This window comes from Dasypus novemcinctus, chromosome 19 (genome assembly GCF_030445035.2).
Source record: "Dasypus novemcinctus isolate mDasNov1 chromosome 19, mDasNov1.1.hap2, whole genome shotgun sequence".
NCBI lineage: Eukaryota > Metazoa > Chordata > Mammalia > Cingulata > Dasypodidae > Dasypus > Dasypus novemcinctus.
The window spans coordinates 72,961,440-72,983,249 of NC_080691.1; positions in this window are offsets into that span (position 1 = coordinate 72,961,440).

The window sequence follows — 21,810 nt, forward strand, 5'->3', positions numbered from 1 at the left end:
AAGCACATGAAAAAATGCTCCAAATCTTTAGCTATCAGAGAAATGCAAATCAAAACTAAAATGAGATACCATCTTACTCCCATAAGATTGGCAGCTATGAAAAAAACAGAAGAATACAAATGCTGGAGAGGATGTGAAGAAAGGGGAACACTCATCCTCTGTTGGTGGGAATGCAGAAGGATCCAACCATTCTGGAGGACAGTTTGGCAGTTCCTCAAAAACTAACCATAGATTTGCCATATTACCTAACAATACCACTGCTGGGTATATACCCAGCAGAACTGAAAACAAGGACACAAACCAATATATGTACACCAATGTTCATAGCAGCATTGTTCACTATCGCCAAAAGTTGGAATCAACCCAAATGCCCATCAAGAGATGAGTGGATCAATAAAATGTGGTATATACACACAATGGAATACTACTCAGCTATAAGAACAAATACACTACAAACACACGTGATAACATGCATGAATCTTGAGAACCTTATGTTGAGTGAAGCAACCCAGGCATTGAAGGACAAATACTGCATCACCTCAATGATATGAAATAAGCAAGCTGCCTCAGAGAGCTAGAGACTGGAAAATAGGCTTACAGAAAATCAGGGGGTGGAGGAAGGATGTGAGCCGACGTCTGCAGGGGTGGAATCTATGATGAACTGGCGGTAAGTATGAGCACAAAGAAGAGATAAATTGGGGGCAAGGGTTTGCCTTTGGGTGGGGCTTTGCGGGTCTGAGGGGGGCTGGGGATGGGCGGATGGGTAATATTGCCCAAAAAATTGGTGGGAGGGAGGGGCAACATACGAACATACGAGAGTGTCAGGTGTTGGTGGAGAGTAAAATGCTGAGAAATCGTATCAAAATATAATTAGGAGGGTTACCTGTTTAGGATGTTCGGAGGGGATGGTCTGATGCGGGACGGACTCCTGGGGAATGTCTGAATGCTCATTTTGCCAGGGTGGGTTGTACCATTGGGTAGAGACCCAAGAAGTGAGAGTTGGGGTGGACCCACATCCTGGGGAGTACTAATGCCATCAAATAGAGAGAACTGTATCTCTCGAGAGAAAGGGTGGCTCCCAGGGCATTAGGGCAGTTGAGCAAGTCAAGCCCTGAACACTGTTGCAAGTATCTCTGGACATGGCTCCTCGGGAAATGGAGATTGGCTGTCGCTGTGGGCCCCAAGGGGAGGGGAAAATGGATGTTGAATGGATGGAACCAAGGTAAATGTGTGGGAAAGAGAGGAGTTTCACGAGAGTACACGAGGATGAATATAAAACATGTAATATTACACCAAGAACATACAGGGGATGACAGACTAATAATGTAAACCATAATGTAAAACATAGGATAACTAAAAAAATTAGAAAACTATCTATCCTAAAGTATGGACCACATTGTAAGCACAGATGTCACCTTGTTTGAAAGCTATTGTTTCGGAGTCTGTACATCAGTTTAAGTAAATATTATATGAATAAGTTAAAAGATCATTGCTGTGGAAGGGAAAAGGTTTTATGGTGGATGTGTGGGAGTACTGTATATTGTATATAAGAATTACTGTGATCTAAGACTCTTGTGAAGAGAAGCTCAATAATTAGGAAAAAAGAAAAGAAAAAGATAGGATGTAGAAATTTTTCCAAATCAATATGTACTCTATATCTAACCTTTAAACTCATCGCTATATTCCATTTTACTAGTAAGGGAACCTGGCATTATATTAGGATTCACTTTACGGGAAGTTTTGGATCACAGAGTGGTTCAACAATGGCGGCAGAGGAATACTGGTATGGGATGTTATTGACAGGCTATATATGGTTTACAGGGAGTTATACAGGGCATATGTCCAGGGTGCATGGTAATGTTTAGATATACTCATAGTGGAAACAATTAAAAACAACAGCTGGGGGGGTACTGGGTTCCTGGCCGGAGGGGCTCTGTCGTGGTCCCTAGGGGAGCAGCGGCAGTCCCCCAGGTGCAACAGTAAGAACCAGGAAGGAATGAGGGTCTAATAGTGGGCTCCAGATACTAATGACTATGCTTGTGAGCCTATACGCCTGCAATAAGAACAAGGCCTAGAGCAGCATTGTGCCTGGGAGTTTCCCCTGACAGCCTTCATGTTACTCAAATGTGGCCAGTCTCGAAGCCAAACTCAGCATGTAGATGCAGTGCAATCCCCCCAGCGTGGGACATGACATCCTGGGATGAGCCTCCATGGCCTCAAGGGATCACTACCAAATACCAGCTCAAGATGCAACTAGAAAATGACCTTGATTAAAGATTCAATGTGGATCAGCAGAATATCCCTGTCTACATATAATAACATAACTTAAAAAGGCTGTTTGACCTAATGTAAGGGGGAAATGGAAAGGAGAAATGAGTTTATTTGGCTATGAGTCTCTAAAAAAGAGTCTGGAGGTTGTCAGAAGGATTGCCCTTATGCACACCTGAGCAGAGTCTCAGAGACAGATAAAGTAGATACAACCCCAGGTATTGGTTCTTTTGAGGGATAAAGAGACCCACGGGTTCTATGGTCATGGCAGATGGGGTTCCCTGCCATGTCAGATGGCCCTTCTTTGGAGCTGATGTTTCTGTGTGATGGAACTGGACTCAGATGGGATCTCTTTTCACAAGACTTTTATGCTACTTTACTGGAATTGTAGTTGGTGTTGGGGTTTAAGATATATTTAGGGGATTTGAATCTCTGGACTGACAATATGATAGCCAGACCCTGAGTCTCAACAGACTTCAGCTCCTACACTCTGATTTATTGGACTTACCCCACTCAGCTAACATGGAGTTGAAGAAGGTCAACCACCACACCATGGAGCCTAGAGTGCCTACAACTGAAAGCAGGAGGATTGCATTCAGTATCCTTGTGGAATCTAAGCCCCCTCTTGACATAGATGTGCAATGGACACAACCAATCCAATGTCCACAGAGAAAATGTGGCATTGGTGTGGGAAGGGTGGCCATGGTGGCTGCTGGGTGCGGGGAATGGGAGGAAGAGATGAGATGGGGAGGCGTTTTCGGGACTTGGAGTTGTCCTGGGTGGTGCTTCATGGACAACTACGGGACATTGTAGATCCCCCCAGGGCCCACTGGATGGAACGTGGGAGAGTGTGGGCTATGATGTGGACCATTGAATATGGGATGCAGCGATGCTCAGAGATGTACTTACCAGGTGCAATGGATGTGTCATGATGATGGGAGAGAGTGTTGCTGTGGGGGCAGGGGGGGTGGGGGTGGTGGGTTTGAATGGGACCTCATATTTTTTTAATGTAATATGTTTTAAAAAAATGAATAAAAAAATAAAAATAAAAAAAGACTTAGGTTAATATCTTAGGATGAATGAAAACAAGAGCACAACATATCAAAACCCATTGCACACAGCAAAGGCAGTGCTGAAATGGAAATTTATTACCCTCAATGCTTATGTTAAAAAGAAGAAAGCATTAAAATAAAAAACTAAATGCACACCTGGAGGGACTAGAAAAAGAACAGCAACTAATCTCAAATCAAGTGGAAGGAAAGAGATAATAAATATCAGAGCAAAAATAAATGAAATCATGAACAAGAAAATAGTAGAGGGAATCAACAAAATGAAAAGTTGGTTATTTTAGGAGATCAATAACATCAATAAGCCCTTAGCTAGAATGTCAAAGATAAAAGGGAAGATGCAAATAAATAAATTCAGAAATCAGAGGGAAGATATTATGAATGAGCCCATAGAAATAAGCGATAATAAGATATTATGAACAGTTCTACACCAAAAAACTAGAAACATAGATGAAATGGTAAATTCCTAGAAACACATGAAGAACATACACTGTTCCAAGAAGAAATAGAAGACCTCATGAAAAGAATAACAAAGACATTGAAGCAGCCAAAAAAAACAAAAACAAAAAACAAAACCAAAAAAAACAAAAATCTCTCAAATATGAAAAGCCCAGGAAGGACTAGATGACTTCACAGGTGAATTCTACCAATCATTCAAAGATTATATAATACCAATTTTACTCAGTCTTATCCAAAATTTTGAACAGGAAAGGACACTACAAACTCATTTATGAAACTAACATCATCCTAATACCAAAACTAGATAAAGATACTGCAAAAAAGGAAAATTACAGACCAAAATCTCTAATGAATATAGATGCAAAAATTCTCAGCAAAATACTTTCACAGAGAATCCTAAAGCAAATTTAAAAGAACTATATACCATATTAAGTGGGTTTAATCCCAGGCATACAAGTGTTTTTCAACTAAAAAAAATCAATTAATGAAGTAAACCGCATCAATAAATTGAGGAAGAAAAATCACATGATCCTCTTTCTTGATGTAGAAAGGAAACTTAACAAAATATAGCAAACTTGCTTGATTAAATACTCCAAAAGATAGGAATGGAAGGAATCTTTCTATACAAGTAAAAAAGAGCATATATGAAAAATACACAATTAGTGTAGTCAATGGTGAAAGACTGAAATCTTTCCCATGAAGATCAGGAAAAAGACAAGGATGCCCACTTTCTCCAATGTTATTCAATACTGTGTTGGAAGTTTTAGCTAGAGCAATTAGGCTAAATAAAATATGTCACCCAATTAGGATAGGAAAAAGTAAAACTCTTATAATTGATGATATGATCCAATGTCTAGGAAATCATGAAAAATTCACAACAAATTACTAAAATAGATTAATTCAGCAAGTAATGGGATACAAGATTAATATGCAACAATCAGCTGCATTTTACAATGTTTCTTTACACTATTGGTGAACAATCTGAGGAAATAAGAAAAAATCCACTTGTAATAGTGGTTAAAATAATCAAATATCTAGAATTAACTTAACCAAGGATAGAAAGACCTGTATTCAGAAAATTACAAAACACTGCTAAAAGAAACTGTAGAAATTTATTTAAGTAAATTTAAGGACATTTTGTATGTATGACTGACTGGAGGACCAAATATCATTAAGACGTTAATTCTACACAAAAGGATTTGTAGATTCAACACAATTCATGAAAAATTCCCATCAGACTTTTTTTTTCTTGTTTTTTTTTTTTGCAGAAATGGAAAAGTCAATTATCAAATTTATTTGGGAGCATAAGGGGCTCCAAATAGCCAAAAGATGTACGAAGCTAGAAGACTCTCACTTCCTGACTTTAAAGAATATTTCTTAGCTACAGTGGCAATATCAACATGGTACTGACATAAAGATAGACAGTGACAAAGGGAACCAAATAAAAATCTTAATGGTAGATTCTCACATCTACATTCAAGTGATTTTAACAGGGTTGTCAAGCCCACCCAACTGAGCCAGTCTATTCAATAAATGATGCTGGAAGAACTGGATATCCATATCCAAAAGAAATAAAGAGAACCCTGTGTCACAAATTATAGAAAAGTAAACTCAAAATCAATCAAGGGCCTAAATGTATAAGCTACAACCATAAAACTCCTAAAAGAAAATGTAGGAAAACACCTTCAGGATTTTGATGTAGGTGATACTTCCTTAAATCTTACAGCATAAACATAAGCAATAAAAAAATAGATAAATTGGCTCCACTAAAAATTAAATATTTTATTCTTCAAAAACTTCAATTAAGTACAAAGTCAGTCTAGTGAATGTTAGAAAATATTTAGATATTTTCTTAATACACATCCAATAAGGGTTTTACATCCACATTATATAAAGAGATCATTCAATCAATTATAAAAAGACAAGTAATCTAGTTAAAAGGGGCCAAAGACATTAATATACATTTCTCTAGAGAGGGAAAGCAAATGGACAAAAAGCACTTGAAACAATCTTCAACATAATTAGCTATTAAGGAAATGCAGATCAAAACTACAATAATGTCCACTCCACCTCTGAATCAAGAGGGGGCTTAGATCACACATGGCTGAAGGATGATATTGCAGGGACAGATGCTGGACATTATATATCCTGCCAAAACCCACTGAATGTACTGGGGGAGAGTGCAAACTACAATGTAAACTATAGTCCATGTAGTGCAGCAGTGCTCCAAAATGCATTCACCAAATGCAATGAATGTGCCACAGTGATGAAATTTTGATGTGAGAAGAGAGGAACAGGGTGGGGTGTGGGGTATATGTGAACCTATTATACTTTTTAATGTAACATTTTTTTGGTAATCTATGTATCTTTAAAAATAAGACAATAAAAATACCTAAAAAATAAATAAAACTGCAATGAGATACCATTTCACACCTCATAGCATGGCCATCGTTTAAAACAATGACAGAAAACTACAAGCACTGAAAAAGATGTGGATAAACAGGAACATTCCTTCATTGTTGTTAGGGATGTAGAATGGTGCAGTGTCTATGGAAGACCTGGGATTAATCCCATTTGAATATTGTGGATAATCTTTATATGAGCTGTTGGATATAATTTCTGACATTATTTTTGAGGATTTTTGTGTTTGTATTTATAAGAGAAATTAGACTGTAATTTTCTTTTCTTATAATATTTTTTTAAAATTTTATTTTGAAAGAAACTTTAGATTAAATAAATGTTACTCTGAAAATATAGGGGAATTCTGATACATCCTATACCTCCCTTATCCCATTTTCCCAAATTAGTGTGGTACATTTCTTACAATTGATGAGCACATATTGAAACATTGCTGCTAACTATGGTCTATAGTTTACATTATAGTTCACACTTCGCACTGCACATTTTTATGTTTTGACAGGATGTATAATGGACTGTGTCTGTCATTATATGTCATGCTGGACAATTCCAATGTCCCAATCATGCCCCATGTTTAACAAATTCTTCCTTCTACCTCCCCTCAGGACCTCTGGTGGCCACTGCCTTTATATCAATGTTACAAGATGTTCCATTGCTAGAATAGTAAATCTACTTTTGTCCATAGTTGTTTATTCTCCCTTATGCTTGTTAATTCCTCAATCTTAAGGATTTTGGAATGGTGATGCCACTCTTCTTTGAACTGTGAGTGGGTTTAGAATCCATGGCTAAGATGGATGAAGCTGTCTTGCTTTCCATTGTAGATACTCCCTATTTTTTCCTGGGAGAGTCCAATGAAAAGGACAGTCAGTGTTGCAACTCTGCTGAGCTTCAGGACTCAATTGCCCTATAAACAGACTAAAGATTTAAGTCTCAGGGACATATATTTAGCAAGTATAGATTGAAATAAAAAGGGAAGAAGAATCATGTGTAGGGAAATTATAAATGAGTAACCCTATTATATTGGGAAACAAACATTTCAAGGTAAGGTCCACAGGAAGGGTGATATATTCCTGAGATTATCTGCCCTGCATATTGTGTCTAGATGTCTCTAGAGCCCTCAGGAGCCTCCTTACTTGAGGTATTGTTTACTGTGGCATTAAATGAGATCCACCTGATACATGAATAAGGGTAACCCCTGGAATGACCTCCAACTCATTTTGAAATCTCTTAGCCATAAAAGCTCATTTGCATTTAATATTTCCCCCTTTTGGTAAAGATTTATTTATAAATGCATCATTCTTTGGTGCTTGGTATCCTTCCACATCAGGGAGGCTCATCCCTAGGAGTCATGTCCTATGCAAGAGGGGGAAAGTAGTGTGTTTATATGCTGAATTTTGCTTAGAGAAGCTACGTTTTTGCAAAAAGGAGGCTTTCAAGAAGTAACTCTTAGGCAATATATAATGCTAGACTAAGTTTCAATTTTACAAAAACAAGGTTCATAAATAGAACCATCAATATCAAAGGTTTAACACATTGTTCTTCCCTCTTTCAGTAGGCATTGTCCATATTCAAAGGGAATTCTTGTCACTCTATTAGAGGATGTGGGAGGACTTCCCAGGATGGCAATTCAATATTGTTTCAGTTATTGTGTGAGCCTCTGCCCACTGAGACAACACTCCTTGACCAATTGAATGTATTTATATGGCATAGAGGCATGTCAAAGGTGCACCACTCAACACATATGCCCCCATCTCCAACACCCCGCACCAGTGATCCTTCCCTGACTCAGTTGTGATTCTTCTGCAATCCAAAATCTCCCCCAAAACAAAGCAAAAAAAATCAATAGATAAAAGTAATAATAACATAATTAAAACACCAAATAAAATACAGAAATTAAAAATAAAAACATTTTTCTTGACTTTTATTATCATAAGACCTGTTCTTTTTTATGCACAGTGACATTTTCTTCTGTGTGTTCCCCAGTGTCTTGTTTTATTTTTGCTTTATTTTCAAAGAAGTTTTATGTTACAGAAATGTCACCAGAATATATAGGGGATTCCCATATATCCATCTCCTCCCCCTCTCACTCACTCCCTTATTAAAAACATCTTACACGAATATGGTACATTTGTTACAATTGATGTACAGATATTGAAGCATTGCTAGTAACTATGGTCATCGATGGTTTACATCATGGTTTACATTTTGCCCTGTACACTTTTACAGGTTTTGACATTTAAAATGGTCTTTATTTGTCATTGTACAAGCATGCAGAATAGTTCCAATATCCTAAAAATGCCTAATGCATCATCTATTCTATTCTTCCCTTGGAAACTATGGTAGTCACTAAGTTTCAAGTTTTTAAGAGTAAGATTCATAGTTACTGTTAGATTGTAACTTGTTGACCCTGAGCTCAAGCTTCATGTTCAATTTCAGAATGCCACATTCTGGCCCCGGCTCTTTTCACACTGCCACAGAACCACAGAACATTCTCTCCCCCAATGATAAGGCAGTACTCAGAAAGTCACTCTCTACCCTGACACCAGCAAGAATGGTAAATTTCAACCCCATCTCTTTGCACCCCTCTCCAACCCTGCTCAACTCTGCCAGTTCAAAAGGTACTCCCCAGCTCAGTCAGATGGGCTAAAGTCTCTCTTCAGACCTCCACCATGTGGTTGGGCTGAAGTCTCTTTTCATACCCCTGACATGCAAGCAGGCTGGAGTTTCACTTCAAACGCCCACCATGCCAGCAATCTAACAAACTTCTCTCCTGAGCTTAGATCTGTCTCTGAGCCTCATTGAAGCTGGATCTAACAGATACATGCAAAAATACTGTGGGCTTGAGATATTAATCTTTTTTCTTTTATTAGGCAGTGGCTATATTCTCGAGAGATTCTTGCCCCTCTAATTGAGAACATCAAAGGACTATCCACGGTTGTAGTTTTAGTATTTTGTTTATTGTATGGATCTCCACCCACTGAGATAACATCCTATGAGAAGATGAACACTTACATATCTCATATAAGCATGCCTGAGGTGTACCCTATCCCATATGTCACCCCATGCCCTGCACCAGTAGCCCTCTCCTGCCACAACTGAACAAATCACCTCTGTAGATTTGGAGGTGATAGTGGTGCAGTGATGTTGGGGTTAATGGTGCTGGACTCTGAGCAGGAGTAGGGTGGGGGTGTTTGGTTGGACAATCCATAGAACTGGGAGGAGGGCTGAAGGAAGTTACAGTTGAATGCTGGGGATTTGTATGTCTTTTCTTATAGTACCTTTATCTGGCTTTGGTATTAAAGTGATGTTAGCATCATAGATTGAGATAGGTAGTCTTCTCTCCCCTTCAAATCTTTGGAAGTTTTTGAGCATGTTTTGTATTACTATTTCTTGGATTGGTTGGTAGAATTCACCTGTGAATGAATCTAATCCTGGGTTTTTATTGTTGGGAAGTTTTGATGACTAATTCAATCTCTTTGCATGTAATTTTTCTGTTGAGGTCTTCTACTTTTTGTAAAGTCAGTATAGTCTGTTCCACTGTTTCTAGGAATCTGTCCATTTCATTTAGGTTATCTAATTTGTTCTCATAGAGTTATTCATACTTTCTTCTTAAGATTCTTTTTATTTCTGCATGCTCAGTAGCAATTCATCTTATCTATTTATCTTTCTTTGTAAGGTGAGCTAAGGATTATTGTTTTAGAGTAATTTATTTTATTTATTTTTTGTTTTTCTAATTTATTATCTTTTTTATGGATACACAGATCACACAAAATGCTACACTAAAAAATATAAAATGTCCCCATATACCCCATTCCCAACACTCTCACTGCTCCCAAATCACCAACTTCTTTCATTACTGTGGTACATTCACTGCATTTATGAATACATTTTGGAGCACTGCTACACAGCATGCATTATAATTTACATTGTATTTTAAACTCTTTCCCAGTCCACTCAGTGGGTTATGGTGGGATATATAATGTCCTGCATCTGTCCCTGCAATATCATTCAGGACAACTCCAAGCCCCCAAAAAACCAAATCACAGCTGTTTTTTCCATTCCCTGCCCTCAGCAACTCCAATGGCCACTGCCACCACATCAATGATATAATTTCTTCCATTATAGAGTCACAATAATTCTACAGTAGAATACCAGTAAGTCTAATCATCCATATTTTATTCCTCCATCCTGAGGATCCTGGGATGGTGATGCCCAGGCCACCTCTAAACTGAAAGGGGGCTTAGATCACACATGGCTAATGGAAGGGATTCTACTGCTTGCAGTTGTAGACTCTCTCGGTTCCTTGGTGTGGTGGTTGACCATCCTCACCTCCTTGTTAGCTGACCTAGGTACAATTAACTGGAGAGAAGGTATTGAAACTCTACTGAGGCTCAGGGACAGCCTGGTACATGGATTGTCCAGAGATTCAAGTATCCTGAGCATACACCAACTCAGCATTAACCACAGGTTCAGTAAAAGTGACAGAAGAGACATATATAGAGAAGCCACATATTAGTCCAACTCCATCACTCTCAAGAGCACAAATTCCAAAGTAGGGTCCACTGGCAAGGCACTGAACTCCAGAACTATCTTCCATAACTATAGAACCTGTGAGTCACCATAACCCCCAGGAGAACCACTACCTGGTGTTATATTACCTTGGATCCCACAGAGTTCCTGTTGAGATGTGAATAACACAACAGCTCAGATGATGTCCAACTCATTTTTAAGTTTCTAAGCCATATAAACTCATTTATATTTATGATTTCCTCCTTTTATTCAAGATCTTTTTCTAGGTGCTACACCAACTGGTGCTTGGTTGTAATCTCTCAGAGTGAGAGAGGCTCATCCCCAAAAGTCATGTCCCTTGCTGCGGAGAAGGTAATACATTTATGTACTGTGTTTGGCTTAGAGAGTGGCCACCTTTGAGCAACATGGAGGCTCTCAGGAGTTAACACTTGAGCACCCTGTAGCTCTAGGCCAAGATGAAATTTTAAGCACACAGGTTCATAAGCTTAGTTATCAGAATCAAGAGCCCATCATTGGACCATCCTTCTTCACTGGTCTTTGCCTTTCCACTTGGTGGATTGCTGCTGCTCCACTGGGGAATGCAACAGAACTCCCCAGGATGGGAACTCATCATTCCCTCGGTTGTCATGTGAAACTCTACCCACTATGTCAATACCCAATGAACATCTGAACATATCTATATATCCTATATACATGCCCTGGAAAACTCTCTCCCACCCATGCTTCCCCACCCAATGATACCCCACACCAATACTAATTCCCTGCCATAGGTGAAAACATCTGTGATCCAAAACTTCTTCAAAAAATGAAGCCTAATATATTGCCAAATTCAATTAGCAGGAAAATGAAATAATAATGGCAGGTATAAGATTAGAAACAAAATTCACAATAATTTAGAAAAAACTAAGATAGAGATCTACACATCAGTATGATTGTTTTGCAAGTTCACAATATCTGTAACAAAAGTACATTAAAAAATACTATGGATTGGGGGAAAAATATACCAAGTGAAAGATAAGGAATACAGTTGATAGTAATATTTTGACAATGCTCTTGCATAGTTTGTAACTAATGTTTCACACCAATGCAAAGAGTTGGTGGAGGGGTGATGTATGAAACCCCTGTGTGATGTTATGTATATTTTTTTTATGTTTGTAATCTTTACTATACACTTATTGTTTATGTGTGTCCACATATGAATGATATACTTCAATTAAAAAATTGAAAAAAATAAAAAAATAAATTGGGTTAACAAAAAACTGAAAAAATAAAAATTTTTTGATGTTTTTGCCTTTCACCACTGTAATAGGTGTTGCCTGTATTACAGTTGCATGGCAATCTCTTCCATTTCTTTCTCAGTGTCTTATATCTTTTTTTAAATTATGTCTTCAAAAAAATTTTAGGTCACAGAAATGTCATGTATAGAATACAGGGGTCTCCCACATACCCAGCATCCTCTGCCTCCTTCCTCCTTCCAAGCAATGATCTTTTTACATGTGGATGTTACATTTGCTATGACTAATGTACAAATATTGAAACATAGCTACCAACCATGGTTCCATTATGGTTTACATTAAGGTTTATATTTTAGACCATATATCTCTATAAATTTTTGGTGAAATTTAACATGGCCTACATCCATCACAAGTGCTCATGCAGAATATCTCCATTGCCCACCAGTTAACCCAGCATTCATCTACTCTATTTCTTTTTCTCCTTCAACCAGGACCCACAGTGACAACTAAGCTTCACTGCCTGAAGAACCAGATCCATAGATACCTGCAACGATGCTGAGGGTTTGATACCCTAGTGTGTTCTCCTGCATTGGGACCCAACTTTCTCTCAAGAGACACTTTCCCCTCTGTTTGAGAACACCATCCCTCCCTGGATGGGATTACAACACTTTCCTGCTCATTGTATGGGCCTCTACCACTGATATAACATACTATGACAAAATGAGCTCTCATACACTCCCTTGAAGCCTGTTCCAGATCTCCTCCATCAAACACTTTAAACATATAACCCATCTTTATTTTATTTTCTAAAGAGATTTCTCTACATTATTGTTTCAACCACATACTTGACAATCTCCCATGTTCACCTGCTCTTTCCCAAGCCTCCCCCAGTTCCATGGACCATCTGATCCATCCTCCCAACCCTAGCCCCGCTCCAAACCTGCAAAGCCCAACCCAATAGTATCCCTAACCCCCCATCTTATCTCTTCATTGCATAGCTACTTACCTCCACTTTATCATAGATTTTGCTCATGTGGGCGCTGGCTCACAAACTTCCTCTCCACCAATTTCCTGTGAGTCTATCTTCCAGACTCTACCTCTCTGAGACTCTAGCTTTCTAGCATAAGAGCCATATAAGTCCTAGGAGAATGAATGTTAAACTAATGTAAGCAGTATAGAGTTATAGGAATAATAAAGTGGAGTACCTACAATGAAATGGGAAACTGAATATGGAGAAGAATATAGTATTAATTAAAAGGCCATTGCTGTGGGAGAAGAGGGGTGAGGGGACTTGGGGGTATATGGGGACCTCATATTTTTTGAATGTAACATTTAAAAAAAATAGAGAAAAAAAGGCCATGGTGATAAGGGGAGAGGGAAAGAGAAAAGAAAGGAAGAAAACAGAAAGAGTTAAAAAAAAAAAAGATAGAAAACAGAGTAGAAGTATTAGAAATAAAAAGCCTGAAAAATTGTGGGCTAAACAAAGAGAGGTGGAATGTAAGAGCAACAACAGAAGGTGGAATATAGAAAGATGTAGGAGAGAAAAGAGATTTCATTGGTAGCCCAAATTAGTACACACAAGAAAAAGGATATCAAGGAAGAAGAAACACAGCAAAGAAGCAACAAGCTGGCAGAAGGTAATTTTTAAAAAGGAGGGAGAAATAAAGCAGAAATAAAGACAAGAAAACAACAGCAACAAAAAATCAGACAAACCCAAAAGCAAGGAGTCAACAGAACAGTAAGAATAAACAGACTCCCCTTTTAAGATCCTGTGGAGCTTGTTAGGCTACCAGTGTTTATCAATCCATTACTTTGCAACTTTCTTGCTACAGATTTTGAAGAGAGTTTTAGTGAATAAACTAAGTTAAATTATATAAGAAAAGTAATCTTTTCTTTTTAGGAAAAATAATAGACCCCAAGGAAGCTAATACAAGGATAAGGTGTATGTTTTTCCAGCTAGATGTTTAATATAGGAATCAAATTTGTATTCAAGGCTGAAACTCCTCCACTGAGACAAACCTTCCTGCTGGGTTTAATAGCTCTTCAATCCTGGGCAGGATTGACTCTTTGCAACTGGATAAACTACTAATTAGGACTAATTAGGAATATGCCCCCCCCCCTTTTTTTTTCTTCTCTCCCAGAGCAGCAGGAAGCAATAACCCTGTGAGAGTTCCCTTTTAAAAGTCAAATGAGACTCTGGTGACTTAACTATCTATAGAAAAAAATGACTCTCAGTCTCTCTGAGAGAGAGGACCCACACCTTGCTGGGAACCCTGATTTTGTTCTTGGAAGCTTAATAGGTGTGTTGCACAGGACTACTTAATTGCCTGACTCCACCTACTCCAAGGCTAATTTTCCGTAACCCAGGGAGGTTAGGTAAATCAGTCTGCCTCAGCAGATTTGCCTCCTCTTCCTGGTTTCTTCTCAAACCAGCTGGTATGAGCCTCAAAGCTCAAAAAAGGGTGTCCAGATAATAGAGCACACACTCAGGGAATCCCTCTCCACCCTTCACCAGAACCCTCCCACTCTTGGAGTTTGTCTCTTCCAGCTGACTGATAGGCAGGCATATGTCAGGGAACACTGCAGCTTCCCGCCTTGAGGGAAGGGCTTATCTGTCCCACAGCTACAGGCTCAAGCACCAGAAACTCATGGCTTTACCTTGAGCAATCACTCTTTTGTCACACTATCTCCAGATCAATGCCCTGAAGCTTACTGCTATGTGGGTTCCCAAAACAGCTGACTCAGGCAAGATTTTGCTCCCATTCAGCTGTTTTTTGTAGGAGAGATGATGTGGGTGCACTTACTCCAATGCCATCTTGCCCCTTTGAGCTAATTTTTGTAAATTTTATTAATCTTTTCAAAGAACCAAGCTTTGGTTTTGATAATTCTGCCTATTGTTTTCTATTTTTAAATTCATTTATTTATTTTTAAATCTTTATTCTTTCTCTTCTTACTTTGTCACTCTGCTTCCTAAGATGACTTCCTTGTCTCTCATTGTTTGCAATCATTGTCTGCTCATTTTTTTTTTTTTTTACTCATGGTCTGTTCATTATCTGTTTGTATTTTCTTCAGGAGGCCAAGGAACTGAACCCAGGACCTCTCATGTGGGAGGCAAGTGCTCAGATGCTTGTGCCATATCTGTTTCCTGCTCATTTTTTGTTTTGTTTTTTGCTCATTGTCTGCTTGCTGTTTCCTCATTGTCCTTCTTGATGTTTCTACTCATTATTTGCTCATTATTTGTTTGCCTTCTTTAGGAGGCACTGGGAACTGAACCCAGGACCTCCCATGTGGGAGGTGGATGCTCAGTTGCTTAAGCAGCATTTGCTTCATCTTCTTTTACCTTAGGGTTAATTTTCTGTTATTTTTATACTTATTCTCAGTGTACACCTAGGTCTTTTGTTTTAGCTCTTTCTTTTCTTTCTGGTGGTTTCTTTTATTTTTGAATTTTATCATTCATATATTTCTTCTTTATTAATGAAAGCACCTAGGGCTATAAATTTCCCTCTCAGTATTGCCTTTGTTGTATCCCATAGGTTGTTTTAATTAGTTAGATTTTTAATTTTTAAAAAATATTTTAAAAAAGACACTTAGATTACTCAAAAATGTTATACAAAAATTATAAGGGGGAAGTGGATATGGCTCAATGACTGGAATCTGGTCTACCTTTTGGGAGGCCCTGGGTTCTTTTCCCAGGGCCTCCTCATGAAGGCAATCTGGCCCACACCCATGGGGAGCTGACGGCATGCACCTGTGGAGAGCTGTTTGTTTACCTTCTTTAGGAGGCCCTGGGAGATGAACCTGATTGCCCCTGCTCATAGAGAGCTGGAGCAGCAAGATGATGCAACAAAGGAAAACAAGCAGACACAGAAGAATGTGCCCACCAATGGACACAGAGAGCAGACAGCAAGCAAGCAGCAAGGTGGGGGGAATAAATAAATAAAATAAATCTTTAAAAAATTATAAGGGATTCCCATATGCCCATTCCCCATACCTCCCACTCTTCCCCACATTAACAACTTCTTTCATTGGTGTGGTACATTCATTGTAAATGATGAACACATTTGAAGCATTGCCACAAAGCATGGATTATAGTTTACATTGTAGTTTATACTCTCTCCCACTCAATTCTGTAGATTATGACATGATATATAGTGGCTTGTATCTGTCATTACAATGTCATTCAGGACAATTTTCAAAGTCCTGAAAATGCCCCAGCATTATACCTGTTTTTCCCTTTACCTACCCCCAGAACGTCCAATGGCCACTGTCTCCACATTAATGATATAATTTCTTCCATGTCTAGAATCATGATAATCTATAGAATACCAATAAGTCTATTCTAGTCCATATTTTATTCCCCAATCCTGAGGATTCTGGGATGGTGATGACCACTTCAACTCTAATTGAGAGGGGGCCTCAATCCTATATGGCTGATGGATGGAATTCTCTTGCTTGCAGTTGTAAACTTTCTTGGTTCTTTGTTATGGTAAGTGCTCATCCTCATCTCCTTGCAAGTTGTCCTTTGAGTCCAATGAGAGTAGGTATTGCAACTCTGCTGAGGCACAGGGCCCTGCAGGATATGGACAGGGCCCTGCAGGTATATGGACAGGGCCCTGTAGGTACATGGACAGCCCAAAGATTCAAGTCTCTTGGACATACACCTACCAACTCAGCACCAACTATATGTTCAAATAAAATGGACAGAAGAAGCATGTGTAGAGAAGTCACACTGAGTCCAGCTGTATCACTCTTGGGACCACAAACACCAAAGAAGAGCCCAATGGCAAGGCACCAAACTCCGGAGCTATCTGTCACAACCACAGGACCTGAGTGTCTCCAGAGCCCTCTGGAGCCCCACTAGTTAGGGTATTATATACTTTGGTTGTCTATGAGATCCTGCTGAGCTGTGCATAAGCGTTACTTCTGAGATGACCTCCTGCATCACTGTGACGTCTCTTAGCCATATAAACTCATTTCTCTTTGTTTCCCCCCCTTTTTACAAGGCTTTTTTCAATTTGAAGTGCTAGATGGTGCTTGGTAGTAATCCCTCAGTGACAGGGAGGCTTATCTCTGGGAGTCATGTACCATACTGTGGGGAAAGTAATGCATTTATATGCTGAGTTTGGCTTAGAGAGAGGCCACATTTGAGAAACATGGAGGCTCTCAGAGGGTAACTATTTTTTAAGATTTACTTTTAATTTATTTCTCTCCCCTTCTCTGCTCCACCACCCCAGTTGTCTGCTCTCTGTGTTCTTTTGCTGTGTGTCTTTCTGTGTCCACTTTCATTCTTGTCAGTGGCACCGGGAATCTGTGTGTCTTTGTTGCATAATCTTGCTGCATCAGCTCTCCGTGTGTGCAGCGCCACTCCTGGGCAGGCTGGGCTTTTTCCATGCTGGGTGGCTCTCCTTATGGGGTGCACTCCTTGTGCATGGGGCTCCCCCATGGGGGACACCCCTGTGTGGCATGGCACTCCTTGTGTGCATCAGCACTGCGCTTGGGCCAGCTCACCTCATGGGTCAGGAGGTCTTGGGTTTGAACCCTGGGCCTCCTGTGTGGTAGGCAGTCCCTCTATCCATTGAGCCAAATCCTCTTCCCAGAGGGTAACTCTTAAGCACTCCACAGCAATAGGCTAAGTTGCAAGAGCAAAGACTCATGAAAATAGGTTTCAATACCAAAGGCCCATCAATCGACCATTCTTCTTAACTAGTCATTGCCCCATAACTTGGGGAATTGTTGCTATTCCATTAGAGAATGTGGCAGAGCTCCCCAGGATGGGAATTCAATATTTTTTCAGTTATTGTGTGAATCTCCACCCACTGTGGCAATGTCCCATGAACATCTGTACAGTTATACACCTTATATGTATGCCCACATGAACTTCCTCCCATATATTCCCCATCACTGACACCCCACTCCAATGATCCTACCATGCCACAGTTGTAACCTTTCTGTGATTCAAAACTTCTTCAAAAATAAATGCAAGAATATCACCAAATACAATTAATAGAATGAAATAATGATAGGTTTAAACATAAGAAATAAAATACACATTAATCTAGAAAAACTAAAACTAAAATAAAATGTGAAAACTGGGATATCGAAAAAAGAAAAAGAATTAAAAACTTTTGACCTTTTCTCTTTCATCAGTGTAATATGGTTTCCTGTATGTACTGTGACATTTTCTTCCATTTCTTCCCCAGTGTTTTGCCCTTTTCATTTTGTTTTCAAAGAAGTTTTAGGTCACAGTAAAGTCACATACTGAGCACAAGAGGCTCCCATATACCCAACATCTACCCCCTTTCCCCCCTTTCCATATAAATAACCTTTTTACATGTGAATGGTACATTTGTTACAACTGATATGCAAATATGAAACATAGCCACCAACCATGGTCAATGGTTTGCATTATGGTCTACAATCTAGTCCATAAATTTTTATAAATTTTTGATGAATTCAACATGGCCTGTATCCATCTTTGCAAGATCATGCAGAACACTTCCAAGACTCCTAAATACCCACCCTTCCATCTACTCCATTCCCCTCCCTCCCCTTGGGGCCTATGCCATTCACCAGGTTTCACTTCTTGAAGGACAAGATTCACAGTTATTTGAAATAATACTGAGGCCTTGACACACTGATTTTGACCTCCCTTATTAGGAACTGCCCATGCTCTCAAGAGACACCCACCCCTCTGTTTGAAAACATATCAAGCCTCCCCAGGATAGGATTTCAACTCGTTCCCACTCATTATGTGAGTCTCCACCCACTGATACAAACGCTATGACAGAATGATCACTCACACATTCTCTAGAAGACTGCCCCAGGTTCACCCTCTTCTGAATGATCCCATCCAACACTCTAAAACCAGTAACCTTTCCTTGTCATGTTGTCAAAAGAACTTTCCCATCATTGTTGTTTCAACCACATACTCAGCAATCTCCAGTGTTCATCTGCTCCTCCCACAAACCTACCCCATTTAATGGACTATATATCCCACCTTTCCTGCCCCACCCTGTCAAATTTGCACCACTCAACCCAAAAGTATCACTAAACCCCTGTCATATCCTTTCACTGCAAAATTACTCATTTCCACATTACAGATTTAGACCACCTGGGTTCTAACTCACAATCTTCTCCCTTTCTATTTCTTGTAAATCTATCTTCCTGATTCAAGCTCGCTAGGTCTGCTCGATTTGCTTAATTCATATCAGTGAGGTTATGTAATATTTGTCCTTCAATGTCTGGCTTGCTTCAATCAACATAACGTCCTCCAGATTCATCCATGTTATCTGCATGTGTTAGTACTGTATTCCTTCTTGCTGCTGTGTGATATTTCATTGTGTGTATATACCACATTTTGTTTAGCCATTCATCTGTTGATGGACATTTTGAATAATTACAACTATTGGCAATAGTGAGTAAAGTTTCTTTGAGCATTGGTGTGCACGTATATGTTCATATCCTTGCTTTCAGTTCTTCTGGGTATACACCCTGCAGTGGACTTGCTGGATCATAAGGTAGATCTACAGTTAGTTTTTTGAGGAGCAGCCAAACTGTTCTCCATAATGGCTCAATGATTCTACATTCCGACCAGCAGTGGATGAGGATTCACATTCCATATCCTAACAATTGTAGTCCTCTGTTTTTTAATGACCACCAATCTAATGGGTGTAAGATGGTATCTCGTTGAAGCTTTGATTTCCACTTCCCTAATAGCGAGTGATGTTGAGCATCTTTTACGTGCTTTTTAACCATTTGTATTTGTTTTGTGGAGAAGTGTCTGTTTTAATCACTTTTGCATTTTTAAATGGGTTGTTAGTCTTTATTTTCAAGATAGGATTTCTTTATATATGCTAGATATTAGGCTCCTTTCAGATAATATTTTCTCCCATAGTGTGAACTGTCTTTTCATTTTCTCAGCAAACTCCTTTGAGGTGCAAAAGCTTTTAATTTTGAGGAGGTCTCATTTATCTAACTTTTGTTTCACTGTTCATGCTTTGGGTGTGAAGTTCATGAATCAATTTCCTATTACAACATCCTGTAGATGCCTCTCTACATTATCTCCAAGGTCATTGTGGTCTTGGCTCTTATATTTAGATTTTTGACCCATTTCAAGGTGATTTTTGCATAAGATATAAGATGGTGTTCATCTCTCATTCTTTTGCATATGGATATCCAATTCTCTAAGCACCATTTGTTGAAGAGGCCATTCTCTCACAGTTCAATGGGCTTGGTTGCCTTGTCAAATATCAGATGACTGTATATGTGAGAATTTATACCAAAACTCTCAATTCAGTTCCATTAGTCAGTATGTCTATTCAGGACCTATTGCCCTTCTAAATAAATTTCATAGTTAGTGGTGTGGGCTATGGGTGGAAGGCTCTTTGTCTCTTCAGAGATAACTAAGTTGTTTGACTTGTGGGTGTGGAATGGTAAGAGGCTGCAGTCCTGCCCTTAGGGACTGGCAGCTGCTCCATTCCCAGGAAATGTTTAACAATGCAAGGGCTATAAACTTTAAGTATTTAGGGGAAATGCAAAAACCAAATACGCTAAAGGCTTATCTAGAATGTCTGGAGTCCATGCTAAAAGCTTACCTAAGATGTGGAAGATATATGCTAATTGAAGCCTATTGAGAACTGAAACAAAGGGACCATTTGGCCTTTCCTCTCTGTATAAAAGACGTTTGAAAATCTTGTTGGGGGCTCGGGATTCAAACAGAAAGCTCCCGAGTCCGGCCAGCCGTCAATAAACCATTTTTCCTTCTCAAAATCATTCCTGAGTCCTGGCCTCTCTATACTCAAATAATTGAACTTCTCTTAAATTCCACAACATTAGTTTTCCAATTTGATAAAAAATTCTGTGTTGATTTTTATTGAGATTGCATTAAATCTGTAGATCATTTTGGGCAGGATAGACATCTTAATGATATTTAGTCTTCCTATCCATGAACAGGGACTATTCTTCCATTTCATTAGTCTTTTTTAAATTTCCTTTAGCAGTGTTGCATAATTTTCTGTGTATAATTTGTTAATATCTTTAGTTAAATTTATTCCTAGGTATTTGATTCTTTTATTTGCCATTGTAAGTGGGATTTTTTTCTTGATTTCTGTCTCAGATTGCTCATTTTTGGTGTATAGAAATGCGGCTGAATTTCTGCATTTATCTTATAACCTGAAACTTTATGAACTCATTTATAAGCTCTAGAAGCTGCGTTGTAGAGTTCTCAGGTTTTTCTATATATAGGATCATGTCATCTATAAATAGAGAAATTTTTACTTCTTCCTTTCTAATTCAGATACCTTTTAGATCTTTTTCTTACCTAAGTGCTCAAACAAGTACTTTTAACACAATGTTAAATAGAAACTGTGATAGTGGGCATCCTTGTCATGTCCCTGATCTCAGAGGGAATCCTTTTAGGATTTCACCATTATATAAGATGTTAGCTGTGGGATTTTCTCATATATTTTTTACCGTTTTGAAGAAGTTTTCTTCTATTCCTAATCTTTGCAATATTTTTATCAGGAAAGGGTGCTGCATTTTACTGAATGCTTTTTCTGCATCTATAGCTATGATAATGTGATTTTTCTCTTTTGATCTTTTTATGTGCTTAATTACATTGATTTTCTTATGTTGAATCATCCTTGCATACCAGGGATGAAACCCACTTGGTCATAGTGTATAGTTCATTTGATATGTTGTTCAATACAATTAGCAAGTATTTTGTTGAGGGTTTTAGACTAGTAGTTTCATTAGAGAGCTTGGTGTGTCATTTTTCTTTCTTGTGGTGTCTTTGTTTGGTGTTGGAAATCAAGGCACAGTGGTCTCACAAGGAG